Raw genomic sequence first — 11,811 nt, 5'->3', positions numbered from 1 at the left:
AGGTGAGTACCAGATGACTGATGATGATATAGATTTGCTGAGACTGAGGATCAGGATTTTGAAAGTGTAGTAGATGCTAAGGTAAGGGAAACTACAACTCTTAATGGCACACAAAAAAAAAAACTTAGGAATTTGTTATTGGAGTTTAGAAATGTATTTAGTGAAAAACCAGGGAGGGTGTAAGGCTATCAGTGCATGCTTTACCTTAAAGACCATCAACCTTTCTTTCTCAAGCCATATAATACACCATTTTCAAAAAGGAAAGACGTAGAGAAAGAAATTCAGAAAATGGAAACATAGGGTGTAATTGAGAGAAGTAGGAGTGCTTAAAATAATCCTGTAGTTGGAGTGAGAATTGTTTTGGACTCTAGACATCTTAACAAATTTCTTATCAGAGAGAATGATCATCCTGAAGACATGGACGAGCTGTTACACAAATTTGATTGTGTAGAATACATGAGTATTCTGGACTTGACCTCTGTATTTCACCAGATCCCACTTGAAATTAATTCTAGAGAGTATACAGCATTTTTGTATGGAGTTAAGTGTTTTCAGTATTGTGTGGTGTCATTTGGGCTAAATGTTTCTGCAGCTGAATTCATAAGAGCTCTGGATTCTGTCTTAGGAAGTGAAGTGAGATCAAAATTAATTGTGTATGTTGACGACATTCTGGTCACACAAAAGACTTGGGAACAACATTTGAATCTGTTAAGAGATGTGTTTTCAAAATTAGAATCAGGAGGCATGACTCTGAAAATAGGTAACAATAAATTTGATGTGGAAGAAGTTAAATTTTTAGGACATGTTATATTTGAAAAACAAATTGCACCTGATAAAAAGAAACTTGATGCTATTACTAATTTTCCTACACCTTGCAATAAAAAACAGCTTAGATCATTTTTTGGATTTTATAGAAAATTTTGTAGCAGCCAAGCTTTGAATTATCCATGCTTGTGTGAACTTCTGAAGAAGTTACCATATGGGACTGGAATCAGCAGTGTCAGACTGCTTTTGATGAGATCAAACAAGAGTTATATCGAACTCACATATTATTCAGGCCAGAGTTGTCTCTTCCTTTTTGTATGCTCCTTGGGTGCTCATTTATTTCAGGAGATTGAAGGTGATGGTGTTATTGAACATAGATCTCTTGCTTTGGCTAGCAGAGTATTGCAGAAACATGAAAAAGACATACACTGTAACTGAGAAAGAAGTTTTGGATGTGTATTGGGTGTTCAACAAATTTAAAAATTATTTACCAGGTCACAGAGTCATCATCTATACTGATCACAAAGCATTATCTTACCTTCAGGTGTGTAAGCTGTACCATAACAGAATTACTCATTGGGCCTTGTTTTTACAGCAGTTCAATTATGAAACCAGATACATTAAGGGCACAGACAATGTAGCTGCTGAAGCTTTGTCTATGCTACATTTAGGGAGTGAACTATCTAACAGCTTTGGAAAAGGAGAAAAAGAGTTTAAAATTGTGTACTTGAAAGGTGTGAAAGGGGAAAAAGATATTTGGAAATTTACAAAGACATCTGTAGGTATCAAAATCATGATCAAAACTGGAAATTGCTTAAGAAAAAGTTGGGTAAGAAAGGGGGAGAAAAAATGGAGCTATATTCTAAGGTACACAAGGAATTTTATTCGGGAGACATAGGACTCACTCAGAGGTATGGAAACTATGTTGGCCAGAACAATGTATTGATACTTTAGTTACTTATACACATGAGAGTTTTGGTCATTGTGGAACAACCAAACATAGGAAGAAGGGTCAAGAAGAAGATTGCCAGCTGTGACAGATGCAAATGCAAAACATATTGCCTAATAGTAACTTAGATCTCATGTCTGTGGACGTTTATGGACCTTTACCTAAGTCTGTGGTGATTTATGTATTTTTGAAGTTCATAAAGCTGTTTCCTCTCAAGAAAGCTGCCAGTAAGAAAATCATCTCCAAGTCTGAAAACACCTATTTTCATCAAGTGGGTATTTCTAAGACAATTTCATCTGACAATGGTTCACAGTTTAAATCACAAGCTTGGAAAGATTTTGTTGATCATGCAGAAATAAGGCATATTCTTATCTCAGTGTACCATCATTCGAATAACCTTGCAGAAAGATAAATGGGAGAGAATGGAAGACTGTTTAGAACATATTGTAGTAAGAATCATACCAGTTGAATAGATTATGTCAGTGATTTTGAGGACATTATGAACAGCTTACAACAATCTTCAACAGATTTTTTACCATCTGAAGTCAACTTCAGTTGCAGACCAGCTAACTTTATTTCTGAAAATGTTGAGTTTCCACGATATAAAATTCTGTCTCAAAAAGAGAGGGAAGTGTGTGTTAGGGAGATGATGAAAATACAGGGGAATAGGACACATGATGGTAAAGGTAGATTTTCTAAGTTTGAAGTAGGAGATCTTGTGATGGTGAAAGCCAAAGAGAAATCGAAAGTGTTGACATCTAAGATAAAGCAATTTTTCGATATTTTTATTGGACCATTCAAAATTCATGAAAATCCATATCCTAATGCATACAGACTTGCATATCATAAATGTAATAAGATGTTTGGATTACACAATATCACTGAACTGAAAGCATATAGACATGATCCATAAGTATCTAATTTTTCTTCGTTTATTATTTTCCCATCATCATGAATTTAGTGTGTAAGATGATATGATTTCTAGAGTTCTCGTTTATCCATTGCATGAGTTTAAACCTATCTGTATACTTATATGATCAGATAACTGTGTTTTGTTTTCTGGAATTTAGCATGTGAGTTGATGTAACTTTAAAAGTTATGTCTTATCTATTGAGTGGGTTAAAATCTATGATACACATGTTCTGTAATGGATTTTGTGGACACACATACACAGAGAGTTTATAAATGAATATTGGGGTTTTAACGCTTTATTATATTTATTATATTACTCTCACAGTTATAAATCATATTCAAATGAAAGAGCAACTCAAACAGTTTTACCAAGAACCTTATAAATGTTCAATGTGAACACCATTTGTCACATGACACACATCAAGTCTATAGTCGAGTTCTTTCCAAATGTTGATAAGTGTGTCTTCAGTGATTGTAACAATAGCTGCTTCAATTCAGTTTCTTAATTTAGGGAGGTCTGCTGGTAGCGGAGGCACGTACACAATCCTTGGTGAAGCCCCAAAGGACAAAATCACATGGCGTTAGGTTCGGTGAACATGGAGGATATGCAAAGACAGCCCTGTCATTGGGCCTCTTGCGACCTAGCCAGCACTTGGGTGCAGTGAAGTTCAACCAGTCGCATACTTCGGTATGCCAGTGAGGAAAATGAAGTTCTCTGGCTCATCTTCTTCCAACTGAGGGAAGAGCAATTGCTCTAATGTATCAAGGTAAAATTGCTCTAATGTATCAAGTGCCAGTTACAGTAGGTTCACCAAAAAGGAAAGACCCATAAACTTTCTGCCAGGATACGGCACAAAAAACATTCACTTTAGGGGAATCTCAAAGCATTTGTACCACTTCATGAGGATTTTCTGAGCCCCAGATGCACACATTGTGAATGTTAACATGTCCACTAATTTGAAAGGTTGATTCATCATGGAACAACATTTTGTTTGCGAAGTTGGCACATAATCCATGGTCTGCCAGCTTTAGAGCCTGTAATAAATGTAAATGGGAAGGACGTAGTTTTACGTGTTTTCTTAAAACTTTCCAAACAATCAACACGGGGACTTGTAATTCACAACTAGCCTTCTGGTCTGATTTCGTTGGGCTACGTGTAAACGACTCTCACTTGCTCAACAGTCTCTTCACTAACTCTTGGTCGTCCTGTGCTCTTCCCTTTACAAAGGCAGCTGTTATCTTCAAATTGATGATACCATCTATGTATGTAATTATCACTTGGAGGATCACAACCGAACTTCAGCCAGAATGCACGTTGCACAGTAACTACAGATCCAGTCTTTGCAAACTGCAAAACACAAAACGCTTTCTATTCACTAGTCTTTGCTACTACCACTGTCTAGCGGATTGTGGCAGAAACATTGCATACTGCACATGTGCACTGGTGCCAAACACAACTGTTTGAGTTGCTCTTTCATTTGACGTATCATTAATAACTGTAAGTTTAATGTAATAAATATTATAAAGCGTTAAAACCCCAATATTCATTTATAAACACCCTGTTTGTGTGTGTGTGTGTGTGTGTGTGTGTGTGTGTGTGTGTGTGTGTGTGTGTGTGTGTGTGTGTGTGTGTGTTTGTGTTTGTCATTTCTTTCTTCTTTATTGCATTTAACTTTCTTTATTAATGTTTCTAATGTGAACACTTTTTAATCTTAACTGACATAAATCCCATATAAATGAGTTTTAAAAGTAGTTACTAAAGAGAATGATACGCTAGCTAAACCCAGAGGGCAGAACAGCTAATCAGGATTGTGGAAAGGGCCAAATAAGGTTGGGGTCAGTTTCACCTTCTAATTGTAACTTATTGTAAGATCAGAAATGTAAGGACTATGGTATGAAGATTAGCATCTCCAAAACGAACGTAAAGTCAGTGGGAAAGAAATATAAACGGATTGAGTGCCAAATAGGAGGAACAAAGTTAGAACAGGTGGACGGTTTCAAGTACCTAGGATGCATATTCTCACAGGATGGCAGCATAGTGAAAGAACTGGAAGCGAGGTGTAGCAAAGCTAATGCAGTGAGCGCTCAGCTAAGATCTACTCTCTTCTGCAAGAAGGAAGTCAGTACCAAGACTAAGCTATCTGTGCACCGTTCAATCTTTCAACCAACTTTGTTGTATGGGAGCGGAAGCAGGGTGGATTCAGGTTACCTTATCAACAAGGTTGAGGTTACAGATATGAAAGTAGCTAGGGTGATCGCAGGTGCTAGTAGATGGGAACAGTGACAGGAGGGTGTCCACAATGAGGAAATCAAAGAAAAACTGGGAATGAACGCTATAGATGTAGCAGTCAGGGCAAACAGGCTTAGATGGTGGGGTCATGTTACATGCATGGGACAAGCAAGGTTACCCAAGAGACTCATGGGTTCAGCAGTAGAGGGTAGGAGGACTTGGGGCAGACCAAGGAGAATGTACCTGGATTCGGTTAAGAATGACTTTGAAGTAATAGGTTTAACATCAGAAGAGGCACCAATGTTAGCACTGAATAGGGGATCATGGAGGAATTTTATAAGGGGGCTATGCTCCAGACTGAACGCTGAAAGGCATTATCAGTCTTAAATGATGATGATGTAATTTAATAACACATTGACAACCAAGGTGGCACATAGCCGAACCTTTACCAAATGCAACTCTTTCACAGCTAAAGGCCTCCAAACAAGAAATCTTAACAAATCAACAGGATTAAAATCCAATTAAGATAGCAGTAAAATAATTTAAAAATCTATCACTGCTAGGTGGAAAGCCTCAAGCAAAGTAAATAGAACAACCATATGCAAGGTGCAATACAAATGGCTGAAGGCCACAATTAAGTTTCAAAATTTTTAAATATATTTCCATAATCTTTTAAAGGCAGAAGCCAAGTGAATAAGCTTGAAAGATAATTTTAAGAATAAGGTTGTAAGACTGAAAGCCCACAATTAATTTTGCAAAATTTTAAGAAAAAAAAGAACCACAAGCCTTAAATTTTAAGTAGCTGAAAACATAATTAAACACTGGTGGGAAAGACAATAAAGGCAATGGCACTCAGAAGCCTCTAGGGAGCTCGGTCTGTCCTCATTCCCTTAGGCGAGACAGGTGGTGAGCCCAACTACACTTCATCAGTCGGAACCCAACCAGGGGACAGCCACGGACCGACCGACACAACTATTTGTTTCCCATCAATCAGTACATGAGAACTCAAACAGAAAAGGTTACAAACATGATAATCCACAATGGAGTATGTATTAGCTGCCAAAATCACACACCATGCTGGACAGCAACAACAGGTGAGGAAATGACGCAGCCTGAAATTACGTTAGCGGCCAGGGCAGGTAACCGGAATACTACCAGCGACTAGGCAGAAAATTCAGCAGGCACACTTGAATTCGAAACATGGTAATACAGTTAACTTCACCCAAAAGAACACTGCCTGAATTTACTCACGGCCACAAGGCAGAAAATTCCACTGGTACTCTCGAATTGTAGTCAACCAATATAGTTAATTCCACCACATGGCAGCTAAATTTCAGTGTTTGGTTCTCAAGCTACAGGATTGTGTCATCCTGTATTTATCCTAAGTATTGCACTATTGCATTTGAATGGAACTTGAGTTGTGGACAGACTCATGCTTAGCTCTGTTTTGGGTACCCCTGGTGTGCACATGCACAAGAAGAGCGTACAACCATTGATTGAGGCTAGGTGTTTCAATTACTCTTTGCATATAACTGAACTTATTGATATGATTATGACCTTTATTCGTTTTGTTGTGTCAAACCACCACCACCACCACCACCACCACCACCACCACCACCACCACCACCACCACCATTTTGCTGGTTTGTACCTGGCGTGGTTTGGATTCATGGGTCATAAGCTTAGACCCTAATATTTTTACATTTAGTTCTTTCATGAGTTAACATGTTCAATACTCTGCTTTATATGGCCAATTGATTCCTACTCATAGTTGAGTATATTCTGCTCTGTACCTGTCAGCATGAGTTCTTGAGTCTGCTCACTCGTACACTTAGACGCCGAAATTCTCTCTGCTCTTTTGAAGGTTTTATTGTATGGATGTTAAATTAAAATTTGTAATTCTAGTAATTTACATTGTCTATATTTATTTCTGTAGTTTAGTGGTGTAATGTTGTAATTTTGACATATTATTTGTTTTGTGATGATATGTTTCACAGATCTGAAAATCTGAATACCACATCCTGATATGTGAGGGTAATCCCAAAAGTAAGGTGGTCTATTTTTTTTTACAAGTACATAAACCTGTTTATTTCTACAGTGGTTTACATCAGTTTACAGCTCGAACATTTAGCTATTTTTCAACATTATCACCATTTCTGTCAATGCATTTTTGTAGACACTGTGGCAGTTTTTGTATTCCCATGTCATACCAGCTCACCACCAAGCTGTTCAGAAAGTTATGAACTGGTGTGATTGTTGCTTGGTCTTAGGTGTAAAGTGGTATGCCCAGGTTTCATCACCCATGACAACCGAGTACAGAAAGTTGTCCTGTTTGGCTACAAGACAGTGAAGAAATGCACAGGACACATCACCTCATTGCCACATGTGGTCCTCAGCACAGGTGCTACCCACCTTACACACACGCCTTCCAGTAGTTCAATGTTCCCACTAAAATTCTGGGAGCGGTGCTTCAGGAAACCTCAGGAACCAACGTGCAGAGATCATCCACGCCGACCCGCCGATCTTCATGCTTACTTTGCTCAACCTTTAACACTGTCTCCTCAGAAATTGATGGTCTCCTGCTCCTTTGTTAGTCATGAATTTCGGTCCAACCAGCTGCAAACACTACACCACTTACATTTTTGACATCAACACACTTCCATCAATTGGTGATGGATTTCAATCAGCGCAGTGCCATTTAGGTTCAAAAACCTAATAACTGTGCACAATTCGCACTTGGTGGTAACATCCAACGAGCAATCCATTCTCAACAGCTGCCAAGCCAAGGCCGAGCACCTCAGCACAGTGTGTGCATTAGCATTCTTCATAACAATGTGACCAACTGCCACATAAACAGAGTTCTGTTATACCCTCCCATGTATAGACTGATATTTATAGCAGATATTTTTCTGCTGTTTTCTATAATATGTTATTTATCAGACACTTCTCTACATGTGTCTTCTATCCTGGGCATTATTTTGTACACTGTTTGGCAAACCTTATAGTCTGTCACAAAATATTGCAGCACTCAGTGTCCAAATTTTGCAAGGGGTACATTGTAATTGGACACCCTCCTCTTAATCTACTTTTTTTAAATATAAAAATAACATACCACATATCCTTTTGATTCTTGTATAGGTAAACATTCTCAGTTTAACTGAATGAACTTCATATGATTTTGTATACAATGTGTTGTTTGAGGTGAACAGGGGGAGCTGGGGGCACACTGTGCAAGTTTTTAAATTGTGAAGGACAGACTATTTTCTGTCAAATCTAAAATTTGCTTTGCTATCTGTCAGACATTTTATGTTATCGGGAAAATGGGCAAAAGTGTTTTGCTACATACTGAAACTTTTTAGCCACTGACAGCTATAATTAAAAAGTAAAGCAATTTTTTGCCTGTCCTCACTGTTCTCAAATTGTGATAGATAATTTATGACTTATTTCATTAATGAATATGTATTGTGATGGCACAGTTAAAATGCATAGCTCCTTGAAAAGGTACCGTCATGTCTGGTCAAACAGCACATTCTTACTGCTCATGCTTGTGCTACAACAATTTCTAACTTGTATTTCTGTCATTTTGTTTTAGGGCACAAAAACAGTTACAGTGATATGCACCTAAGTGAGAACTAGAACACTAAGAAAAAAAGAAGTTAAAAATGACTACATGTTAAGCACACGCAATGGAAGAAAATACAGCTAGAAACAGGGGCTTTGAGAAAGGTCCATAAAATATGCCCTAGAGAAATGGAAGCCTCACCATGTTGCTACAGTGGAGAAAAAGAAAAAAGTGATCAACAGCCCACACGCCAAATAATAAAATGGCCAATAACTCAGACAGCAAACATGAATGAGAACATAAGTGGTTCAAGAAATGGTATTTTGTCAGGAAAAGGTGAAACATCATAGGTCAAAGCAGACCAGGAAGAAATGCAAGAGCTCCTAGTGGTCATGATGATACAATTTTGTTTTCTGGAGGCAGAAACAAGCAGAAACTGCAGTTGTAAGAGCAGCCCTAAGTGTCTCATTGGAGCAAAGGTTGCAAACACTCCATTGGAGGAGAGTTATAATGGGGAAAGGAGTGGAGGGAAAAGTGAAAGGGGGGGGGGGGGGGGGTATCATCTCAGTTGCTGCCAAGTGCCAGCCTTCAAAGACTCACTGTTACACGATGCAGAGGCTGGAGGTTTCTGTTCCACAAGATCTACAGAGGTGTCAGCATTCTCCCTCTCTCAATCCAATCTGTGGAGTCCAGGGCAGAAGAATAGTCCATGGTGTGCACCAGCAACATGGAGGTCATCTTGGTGAGGGAATCGCATAGCAGCACCATCAAAGAGCGTCTTGGAGTAGACCATTTACCTATGTTTAACTTCTTTGAGCTTTTCTGTTTTGGCAGAGGAAGACTCAGATGTTGGCTGGCTGGAGGGACATAGGAAGTCTTCACAGGAGTATTCATTTGGTCCTTTCCCGCCTGCTGGTTGTGTAGCCGGTGCCTTCACCCTGCGAGGTGAAAGTTTTGTTGTTGAACAGCTGGAGGAGAAGACATGGATGCTACCATGACACTGGGTGGTTTCACAACTGCAGCACTGAATTTGATGTCTTATGTATGCATGTGTATGTCCTTTGTGGAGCGAGATGTAGCAGGAACAGTGCATTCTGCCACCTGCAGTAAAGGTTCTGACTAACCAAGTTGAGTGAACAGACAAGACACTTTTTGCTTCATCTGGATGGCCCACTTATCAAGATACATGTAAGGAGGCAGCATGGTCGTCATTACAGTTGATACAGTGGGGGTGGGGGGGGGGGGGGGGGGGGGGAGGTGGACAATCTCCTTTGTAAGTGTCCCTACCACAGGTTACACATTTGGCCACCTGTCTACAGGACCATTGAGGGAGGTAGTGATTGTACTGGTAGCAATAGTAGTGTATTTGGTTCAGAATGTATGGTCAAACTGTTGTAACTTCATAGCCTGCTTTGATCTTTGACAGAAGCACCACTATAAAAAGTGTGAAAGAGGGCATGTGGGCACTAAGGATGCATCTACATTTTTCAATCACCTGGTGGACTGCAATGACACCCTGATTAGAGAGGTACCTTTGGATTTCTGCCTTGGTCAGACCACCATCCAGCCTAGTACAAACACCACAGGAAGAATTCAGCTTTCTTGGACCTCAGTTTGTACAGAATAGTCAGAGGAGCAAAGCTGCAAGTAGTATTTGTGCTTGAGAGTCAGAAGTAGTCTCCAAAAGTAAAATACCATTTCATAAAAGAGCAGGATATCACGAGACCAGCAATTGAACCAATACCTTTCTGAATAATGAACCAATTTACTGCAGCAAAGGACTGCGTCTTCAGTACATGATACCATGGGGCACCATGGTGCAGCTGGGAGGGTCTTTGAATCATTAGCCTCATTCTGTTTGTGTTTGGTAGACTGACTGAAGAAGACTATTGGCTTGTGAGAAAATTCCCTACGATTCTCATCTCCAATGACATGCTCCTTCCAGATGGGGACAGTTGGGGAAAGTTATTCTGTAAGGAACCATAGTGCACAGCAACTATACTAATGAAGGTTAACATAGCAACCTGTTGCAGTTCCATTGGTTTTTGTTATTGTACAGATGCAGATTTCAGATGTAGATAGCCATATGAGGGGGTTACAGTCCAACAAACTCTTAGCAACACATGTCACCATTTGACTATGGATGTATAGGCGGAAAATTTTCTTTCTGTCTATACACCAGTAAAGTTTTGACAAGTACTGTTATGCATTTGATTGTGACCCACTTAAATGCACAGAAGATGGTCATAGCTGAAATCTGGATAAGCAATGATTTTAAAAAAAGAAAAACACCAATGGGACTGTAACTTATGTTCCTATTCTTACTTATATAATTCCATCAGATACTGATGGTAAATATGCAAAATATGTAAGATTAGTTTCCAAGGTTAGAAATTAAGAGCAGAAGTAGTTGAACTTTTTCGTTTGAGAAGCCCTGTAACATGTTTCTACCAGGTCAAGGATTTATCAATACCTACACACAAATTTTTATATCATTGAGCCAATTTACTTATGCTGTATCAGTTGCTGATATGGCTGAACTGAAAAGAATGTTTTTTCCAGGATTTAAGGACTGTTTTCTGGGACCCACTTAGTAGTTCTTTGGAAAACATTTACGATCTCTTCTGTTGCTTTCTCAATAATGGGATTTACTGTAACTAATATCTGCGGAAGAACCACTACTTGACTATGTGATTCCCCACCCCATCACTAATTGTCTACTCTGACATTGTTAAAGCATCTGCAGTTGGTCAACTCTTCTGGAACCTGAACTGTGATGCTACATAAATTGTTTTCACTTATGTAGCATGACTACTCTAGTACATTAGTTAAGATATTTTGAAGAAAGATATCAGTAAGGAAATTTTGCAATATTTTTCCTTATTACATGTCACTTTCCTTCGTGAATTTTAAGGATTGTGTATTTTAACCTGTTTAAAAATGCTACATGCCAGTAACATATTGCACCCATCACTAACTAGACTGATTATTAAATTTGAACAACTTTTCAGATTACTGTTTGAAATTCAATTAATATATTTACTTTAAGAATTATGTTTTCCACTTCTGAAACTAATGTGTTATTTTTACTTTAATGGAATGTGCATACTTTAATGTGCAAAGAAGTTTCAATTTTAGTTGGATCTGAAGCAGCAACTGTCAAATCCCCTTTGAGCTGCAGTCGAGATCTATGTTTCGTCTTTAAGAATGTCATTGCAGGTAATGTTGACTGACCCAAGGAAGTTGCAGGGGAGGGTAATGAAATTTTTATTGTCGTCCTTGCTAAATTGGGATATTTATTTCAGTCTGCATTAAAAATTTTCAAGAGATTAGAATTCATTTCTGTGTGTTCCATTACCTGATATTTTTATTAGTTTCTCTTCCACTGATGGC

This window comes from Schistocerca gregaria, chromosome 6, assembly GCF_023897955.1.
Source record: "Schistocerca gregaria isolate iqSchGreg1 chromosome 6, iqSchGreg1.2, whole genome shotgun sequence".
Taxonomy (NCBI): Eukaryota; Metazoa; Arthropoda; class Insecta; order Orthoptera; family Acrididae; genus Schistocerca; species Schistocerca gregaria.
Note: the sequence above shows the minus strand (reverse complement) of the source record.